We start from the raw sequence: 9,398 nt of genomic DNA, 5'->3' as shown, positions 1-9,398 counted from the left end.
TTCCCAACTTCTTCTTTGAATCTCATGTCGGATCTCCGGAAACTCATTTTTCTTGAGCTTGAAAGGGACCTCAGGGATCACCTTCTTCTTGGCCAAAACATCATAAAAGTGGTCTTGATGGGATTTGGAGATGAATCTTTCCATCTCCCATGACTCGGAGGTGGAAGCTTTTATCTTCCCTTTCCCTTTTCTAAAGGTTTCTACGGCCTTAGGTGCCATCAATGGTAATGGAAAAACAAAATGCTTATGCTTTTACCACACCAAACTTAAAATATTGCTCGCCCTCGAGCAAGAGAAGAAAGAAAAGAAGAAGAAGAAGAGAAAATATGGAGGAGAGTAAGGGAGTTGTATTCGGACAAGGTATAGAAGAGGGGGTTCTGTTGTGGGAAAATTAAGGAGAATTGAGGGGTTTATATAGCGAGGGGAGAGGGAGTAGGTTCGGCCATTAAGGGTGGGTTTGGGTGGGAAAGAAATTTTGAATTTTGAAGGTAGGTGGGGTTTATGGGGAAGAGTGGATAGATATGAGTGGTGAAGGAGGTAATTGGGAAGAGAGATTGAGGTGATTGGTGAAGGGTTTTGAGGAAGAGTGTTTATTGGAAAGAGAGGATGAATGTTGAGAAGAGGGGAGAATATGGTAGGTGGGGATCCTGTGGGGTCCACAGATCCTGAGGTGTCAAGGATTTACATCACTGCGCCAATTAGGCATGTAAAATGCCTTTGCATACAATTCTGGCGTTTAAACGCCGAAGTGATGCATGTTCTGGGCGTTCAACGCCCATGTGCAGCATGTTTCTGGCGTTCAGTGCCAACTCTCCTCAGGGTGCATTCCTGGCGTTTGAACGCCAGAGTGTTGCTTGTTTCTGGCGTTCAACGCCAGATCCATGCTCTGTTCTGGCGTTGAACGCCAGCCAGATGCTCCTTACTAGCATTTAAACGCCAGTAAGTCCTTCCTCTAGGGTGTGATTTTTCTTCTGCTATTTTTGATTCTGTTTTTAATTTTAATATTTTTTTCGTGACTCCACATGATCATGAACCAAATAAAACATAAAAGAACAATGAAAATAAAATAAAATTAGATAAATAAAAATTGGGTTGCCTCCCAAGAAGCACTTCTTTAATGTCAATAGCTTGACAGTGGGCTCTCATGGAGCCTTACAGATGATCAGGTCAATGTTGTAGACTCCCAACACCAAACTTAGAGTTTGGATGTGGGGATTCAACACTAAACTTAGAGTTTGGCTGTGGCCTCTCAACACCAAACTTAGAGTTTGATTCTGGGGGCTTTGTTTGACTCTGTACTGAGAGAAGCTTTTCATGCTTCCTCTCCATTGTTAAAGAAGAAGATCCTTAAGCCTTAAACACAAGGTAGTCCCTATTCAATTGAAGGACTAATTCTCCTCTGTTAACATCTATCACAGCTCCTGCTGTGGCTAGGAAAGGTCTTCTAAGGATGATGTATTCATCCTCCTCCTTCCTAGTGTCTAAGATTATGAAATCAACAGGGATGTAAAGGCCTTTGTAATGAGAATAAGGCAGGCTGTACCTCAATGATCCCCAGCTTCTCCATTACAGAGAGTGTCATAAGATTTATGCTTGACCCCAGGTTACACAGAGCCTTTTCAAAGGTCATGGTGCCTATGGTACAAGGTATTAAGAATTTTCCAGGATCTTGTTTCTTTTGAGGTAAAGTTTGCTGAACCCATGTATCTAGTTCACCAATGAGCAAGGGAGGTTCACCTTCCCAAGTCTCATTACCAAACAATTTGGCATTCAGCTTCATGATAGCTCTTAGATATTGAGCAACTTGCTCTCCAGTTATATCTTCATCCTATTCAGAGGAAGAATAGTCTTCAGAGCTCATGAATGGCAGAAGGAGGTTTAATGGAATCTCTATGGTCTCTATATGAGCCTTAGATTCCTTTGGGTCCTCAATAGGGAACTCCTTCTTGGTTGGGAGACGTCCCATGAGGTCTTCCTCATTGGGATTCACGTTCTCCCCTTCCTCCTTGCATTCGGCCATATTGACTATATCAATGGCCTTGCAATCTCTTTTTGGATTCTCTTCTGTATTGCTTGGGAGAGTACTAGGAGGAGTTTTAGTGATTTTCTTACTCAGCTGGCCCACTTGTGCCTCCAAATTTATAATGGAGGACCTTGTTTTACTCATGAAACTTAAAGTGGCCTTAGATAGATCAAGGACTAAGTTTGCTAAGTTAGAGGTGCTCTGTTCAGAATTCTCTATCTGTTGCTGAGAAGATGATGGATAAGGCTTGATATTGCTGAGCCTATTTCTTCCACCATTATTAAGCCTTGTTGAGGCTTTTGTTGATCCTTCCGTGAGAAATTTGGATGATTTCTCCATGATGAATTATAGATGTTTTCATAAGATTCACCCATATAATTTACCTCTGCTATTGCAGGGTTCTCAGGATCATAAGCTTCTTCTTCAGAAGATGCCTCTTTAGTACTGTTGGATGCATTTTGCCATCCATTCAGTCTTTGAGAAATCATGTTGACTTGCTGAGTCAACATTTTATTCTGAGCCAATATGGCATTCAGAGCGTCAATTTCAAGAACTCCCTTCCTTTGAGGCGTCCCAATATTCACGGAATTCCTCTCAGAAGTGTACATGAACTGGTTATTTGCAACCATGTCAATAAGTTCTTGAGCTTCTGCAGGCGTTTTCTTTAAGTGAATGGATCCACCTGCAGAATGATCCAATGACATCTTAGAGAACTCAGATAGACCATAATAGAATATATCTATCATGGTCCATTCTAAGAACATGTTAGAAGGACATCTTTTGGTCATCTGTTTGTATCTTTCCTAAGCTTCATAGAGGGATTCACCATCTTTTTGTTTGAAGGTCTGAATATCCACTCTAAGCTTGCTCAGCTTTTGAGGAGGAAAGAACTTAGCCAAGAAGGCCGTGACCAGCTTATCCCAGGAGTTCAGGCTATCTTTAGGTTGAGAGTCCAACCATGCTTTAGCTCTGTCTCTTACAGCAAAAGGGAAAAGCATGAGCCTGTAGACTTCAGAATCTACTCCATTAGTCTTAACAGTCTCACAGATCTACAAAAACTCAGTTAAAAACTGGTAGGGATCTTCTGATGGAAGTCCATGAAACTTGCAGTTCTGTTGCATTAGAGCAACTAGTTAAGGTTTCAGCTCAAAATTATTTACTCCAATGGCAGAAATTGAGATGCTTCTTCCATCAAACCTGGAAGTAGGTGTAGTATAATCACCAAGCATCCTTCTTGCATTATTGTTGTTGGGTTCGACTGCCATCTCCTTTTCTTGTTCGAAAATTTCAGCAAGATTGTCTCTGGATTATTGTAATTTAGTTTCTCTTAGTTTCCTCTTCAGAGTCCTTTCAGGTTGTGGATCAGCTTCAACAAGAATGCCTTTCTTCTTGTTCCTGCTCATATGAAAGAGAAGAGAACAGAAAAAGAAGAGGGATCCTCTATGTCACAGTAGAGAGGTTCCTTATTATTAGTAGAAGAAGAAAGGGTATAAAGAAAGGAGAATCCAAACACAAGGGTGAGGATAAGGGCAGTGGTTTGAGATGAAGAGAAGTGTTAGTAAATGAATGAATAAATAGAATAAGACGAGAGAGGGAGAAATTTTCAAAAATAAATTTTAAAAAGGAGTTAATGATTTTCGAAAATTAAGATAAGAAATAAAATTAAAATTTAAATTTAAAATAATTAATTAATTAAAGAAAGAATTTTTGAAAAAGAGGGAGGTATTTTCGAAAATTAGAGAGAGAAAAGTTGTTAGGTGGTTTTGAAAAAGATAAGAAACAAACAAAAAGTTAATTAGTTAGTTGAAAAAGATATTAAAATCAAATTTGAAAAGATAAGAAGATAAGAAGTTAGATAAGATATTTTGAAATCAAATTTTTGAAAAAGATATGATTTAAAAAGATATGATAAAAAGATATGATTAAAAAGATATTGTTGAAAAAGATTTAATTTTTAAAATTTAAAATTAATTACTTAACTAACAAGAAACTAAAAGATAAGATTCTAGAATTTAAAGATTGAACATTTCTTAACAAGAAAGTAACAAACTTCAAATTTTTTAATCAATCATATTAATTGTTAGTGTAATTTTCGAAAATCATTAAATACTATTAAGAAAAAGATTTTTGAAAAATAATTTTTTTTTAAATTTTCGAAAATAGAAAAAAATTGAAAAAGATTTAATTTTTGAAAGAGATTTTGAAAAGATAAAATTTTTAAATTTGAAAATTTGACTTGACTTGTAAGAGACAACTAATTTTAAAACTTTTTGACTAAGTCAACCCAAATTTTCGAAATTTTTGAGAGAAATAAGGAAAATATATTTTTTGATTTTTTTATTTTTAATGAAGAGAGAGAAAAACACAAATATGACCCAAAACATGAAAATTTTGGATCAAAACCAATGATGCATGCAAGAACACTATGAATGTCAAGATGAACACCAAGAACACTTTGAAGATCATGATGAACATCAAGAACATATTTTTGAAAAATTTTTTATGCAAAGAAAACATGCAAGACACCAAACTTAGAAATTTTTAATGCTTGGACGATATGAATGCAAGAATGCACATGAAAAATAATAAAAGACACAAAACAAGAAAACATCAAGATCAAACAAGAAGACTTACCAAGAACAACTTGAAGATCATGAAGAACACTATGAATGCATGAATTTTCGAAAAATGCAAGAAAAAATTTTTAAAGCATGCAATTGACACCAAACTTATAAATTGACTGAAGACTCAAACAAGAAACACAAAATATTTTTAGTTTTTATGATTTTATGATTTTTTTGGATTTTCTTTTATATTTTTCAAAAAACATATAGGAAAAAGAAAGTAATGAATCCAAAGTTCTCAATCAAAATCCTGTGAATTAGCCATGGCTTAATAGCCAGCCAAGCTAAAACATGTTATATGAAACTCTAGGATTCATTCTTGAAAACTGAAAATTTTCAAAAACATGTGAGAAATTTTGAAAAATATTTTTGAAAACTTTTTGAAAAGAAAATAAAAAAGAAGATTACCTAATCTGAGCAACAAGATGAACCGTCAGTTGTCCAAACTCGAACAATCCCCGGCAACGGTGCCAAAAACTTGGTGCACAAAATTGTGATCATCAACAATGGCACCGAAAATTTGGTAGTGCTCTCAAACGTGAATCACACTTAGTCACAACTCCGCACAACTAACCAGCAAGTGCACTGGGTCGTCCAAGTAATACCTTACGTGAGTAAGGGTCGATCCCACGGAGATTGTTGGTATGAAGCAAGCTATGGTCATCTTGTAAATCTCAGTTAGGCGGATAATAAATGTTATGGAGTTTTTGAATAGTAAATAAATCATAAAATAAAGATAGAAATACTTATGTAAATCATTGGTGAGAATTTCGGATAAGTGTATGGAGATGAATTATCCCTGTTGGATTTCTACTTTCCTACTGCCTTCCCTCAATCCTTCTTACTCCTTTCCATGGCAAGTTGTATGTAGGGAATCACCGTTGTCAATGGCTACATCCCATCCTCTCAGTGAAAATGGTCCAAATGCTCTGTCACAGCACGGCTAATCATCTGTCGGTTCTCGATCATGTCGGAATAGAATCCCTTGATTCTTTTGCGTTTTTCATCGCACCCAACAATCGCGAGTTTGAAGATCGTCACAGTCATTCAATCCCAGAATCTTACTCGGAATACCACAGACAAGGTTAAACTTTCCGGATTCCCATGAATGCCGCCATCAATTCTAGCTTATACCACAAAGATTCTGATTAAGAAATCCAAGAGATATTTGCCCGGTCTAAGGTAGAACGGAAGTGGTTATTAGTCACGCACGTTCATAAGTGAGAATGATGGTGAGTGTCACAGATCACCACATTCATCATGGTGAAGTGCAACGAATATCTTGGAACAGGAATAAATCGAATTGAATAGAAAATAGTAGTAATTGCATTAAAACTCGAGGTACAGCAGAGCTCCACACCCTTAATCTATGGTGTGTAGAAACTCCACCATTGAAAATACATAAGTGATGAAGGTCCAGGCATGGCCGAATGGCCAGCCCCCAAACGTGATCAAAAGATCAAAAAATACAATCAAAGACAAAAGACAGACCTCTAATACACTAGTAAAAATTTCTATTTATACTAAACTAGCTACTAGGGTTTACAGAAGTAAGTAATTGATACATAAATCCACTTCCGGGGCCCACTTGGTGTGTGCTTGGGCTGAGCTTCATCTTTACATGAGCTGAGGGTTATTTTGGAGTTCAACGCCAAGCTGTAACGTGTTTTTGGCATTCAACTCTGGTTTGTGACGTATTTCTGGCGTTTGACTCCAGAATGCATCATGGAACTGGCGTTGAGCGCCAGTTTATGTCGTCTAATCACGAATAAAATATGGACTATTATATATTGCTGGAAATATCTGGATGTCTACTTTCCAACGCCGTTAAGAGCACGCCATTTGGAGTTCTATAGCTCCAGAAAATCCATTTCAAGTGCAGGGAGGTCAGATTCCAACAGCATCAGCAGTCCTTTGTCAGCCTTTTATCAGAGTTTTGCTCAGGTCCCTCAATTTCAGCCAGAAATTACCTGAAATCACAGAAAAACACACAAACTCATAGTAAAGTCCAGAAATGTGAATTTAGCATAAAAACTAATGAAAACATCCCTAAAAGTAGCTAGATCCTATTAAAAACTACCTAAAAACAATGCCAAAAAGCGTATAAATTATCCGCTCATCAAACCTCTCTCTCTAAAAGCTACATCTAAAAACTAAAACTATGTATGAATCCAGTATTCAGTCTCCAATCTCCATATATGCTCATGAATGGATGGATCCTCCATTTATAACCCTTTAATCTGTGTTGTCAAGGCTTGTATCTGGGCCAAAAGGGGCCCAAAAATCGCTGAGGACGACTTCTGCAAATTCTGCAGATCGCGCACGTCACGCGTCCGCGTGGATCATGCGGTCACGTCATCTGGAGTGTTGCTCTTTCACGCGGTTGCGTCAGTCATGCACCCGCGTCAGTTGTGTTTCGCAAGTCACGCGTTCGCTTCATTCATGCGCTCACGTCGATCCTCTTTTGCACGAACCACGCATTCGCGTCGTCCATGCGGATGCGTCACTGCCAGTTTCTTCCAAGGACTCCAATTTGTTCTTTTCTTCCATTTTTGTATGTTTCCTTTCCATCCTTTAAGTCATTCCTGCCCTATAAAACCTGAAAATACTCAACACACAAATCACGGCATCGAATGGTAATAAAGGATAATTAAATTTGATAATTTTAAAGCATAGGAAACATGTTTTCTCATATATCATATCCTAAGGAAGGAATTGTAAAATCATGCAAATTCATATGAATAAGTAGGTGAAGAGTTGATAAATCATTCAATTTAAGTACAAGATTTATCATAAAATAGTGGTTTATCAGTCTTCTTTTTTCCTGGACTCTTTGTTCTTATCCCGAGGTGGGTAGGAGAATCCGGCTTTAGAGGTTTCTCCTAATCGAGAGTTCTCCTCCATATTGATGTACTTTTTTGCCCGTTCTTGTACCTCGTTCAGAGATGTTGGATATTTTTTGGATATGGAATGGCTAAAGGGTCCTTCCCGTAGACCATTGATAAGTCCCATAATATCAGCTTCTGTAGGGAGATTCTGTATGTCAAGGCAAGCTTTATTGAATCTTTCCATATAACTGCGGAGGCTCTCCTGATCTCTTTGTTTTATTCCTAGCAAGCTTGGAGCGTGTTTAGTTTTGTCCTTCTGAATGGAAAACCTGCCTAGAAACTTCCTGGCGAGGTTATCAAAGCTTGCGATTGATCTTGGAGGCAAGTTGTCGAACCACTTTATTGTAGTCTTGGTTAAGATAGTCGAGAAAGCTTTGCAACGGGTTGCATCCGAGGCATCCGTGAGGTACATCCGGCTCCAGATGTTGCTGAGATGATGACTTGGGTCAAACGTACCATCATAGGGAGTCATTTCAGAGGCTTTGAAGTCCTTTGGGACTTTAGCTTTCATGATTTCCTTTGTGAATGGATCTTGATCCTTGTGAGGGCTATCTTCGCAATTGGATCGAGTAGCTTTAGTTTTTAAGTCAACTTCGAGTTTAAGAAGCTTGCCTTCCAATTCTCGAGGCCTTCTTGTTTCTCTGCAAAGGTCTCGCTCAGCCTTTCGCTGTCAATTGGCTTCCTGTTCAAGCTGTTTAAGGTGATTCTGTTGTTCACGGATGGCTTCAAGGATTTCTGTATTTGAAGGCTGCTTATCTTCCCTGGTTTGAGGTGTGTCTTTGGACGTGGCATCTATATTCTTATGTGGCATTGTGTCCTCCAAACCAGAGTTGTGATAATTGTCAAGGTTGTCCGCCATGATGATGGGATGACTTCCAGGTCCCTGACAACGACGCCAATGTTTCGAGGGTTACCTGAAACTGGAGGTCGATCTCGGATGAGACCTTCTAACGGGGTCGGAGCTATTGTATCTGACTTGCTGGATCTGGTGGTGTTGCTGACCCTTGATCACCGGAGGGTGGTGATACCTGCAAGAGACTCCAATGCTTAGGTTAGCACGTGCTTTAGGCAGGTTTTTTGTGTAGAATCAGAGTATGAGTTATACTTGGGTGCTCCAGTGTATTTATAATAGTGGGGAGTGACCTTCCTTGAGATAAGTTGGTTATCTTATCTTATCTTTGGAGTGAGATCACTTATCTTTTGGTCAGCCGCCTTTAGGTGGGCTGTAATCCTCTACTTTGGGCCTTCTTAGGCCTCTGTGGTTGTGTTGGCCGAGCTCTTTAAGGAGAGGTCGGTGACGACCACCTTTATAAGAGGTCAGTCGTCCTTCTTACCATCCAACCCGGACCATATAGCTCGACCCAGGGTATGAACACCTAGTGTGCCAACCCTCTCTTTCAATGCAGAGCTTTACAAAGCCTCCAGACATCAATTCTAAGTTTGGTGTTGGGCAGCCCTCAACAAGCTCTAAGCACAAAGGTACTAAGAAGAAAGTACCTAAAGGCTGGAGGGACAAGAAAGTCCCAACTGAAGGCCTCTTACCAGGCATGAGATTCGTCTTCACTAAGAAGCCAGCCTTACCACATACAGTGAGTCGTGTCTTATCTCTAGAGCATGTAGAGCTCATTCATGAGAGGATAGGCAGAAAGTTCACTGTCAAGGGCAAAAATCTGAGCCCTTACTCACCTCCCTAAGCAGCTGAAGGTCAAGCTAGTGACGTTAAAAGAGCGCTTGTTGGGAGGCAACCCAACATTACTTAACCATATTTATTTTCTTTTGTTTTTCTTTCAGTTGTTAGAGTCATGATCAATGCATCAGTCAAGAGACAGAATTCACAGTAGTGAAAATAGAACACTCTGGAAA

The 9,398-nt window shown here is 38.9% G+C and overlaps 1 non-coding gene across 1 annotated transcript; it reads left to right on the top strand.

The window, feature by feature from the left end:
- Positions 1-2,785: 2,785 nt before the first annotated feature.
- Positions 2,786-2,889, top strand: LOC127744587 (small nucleolar RNA R71). Its single transcript, XR_008005565.1, has one exon. It is a non-coding gene; the product is annotated as a small nucleolar RNA R71 (small nucleolar RNA).
- The last annotated feature ends 6,509 nt before the right edge of the window (positions 2,890-9,398 follow it).

This window comes from Arachis duranensis, unplaced genomic scaffold (genome assembly GCF_000817695.3).
Source record: "Arachis duranensis cultivar V14167 unplaced genomic scaffold, aradu.V14167.gnm2.J7QH unplaced_Scaffold_608113, whole genome shotgun sequence".
Lineage (NCBI taxonomy): Eukaryota > Viridiplantae > Streptophyta > Magnoliopsida > Fabales > Fabaceae > Arachis > Arachis duranensis.
This window is presented reverse-complemented; position numbering and strand designations above follow the sequence as displayed.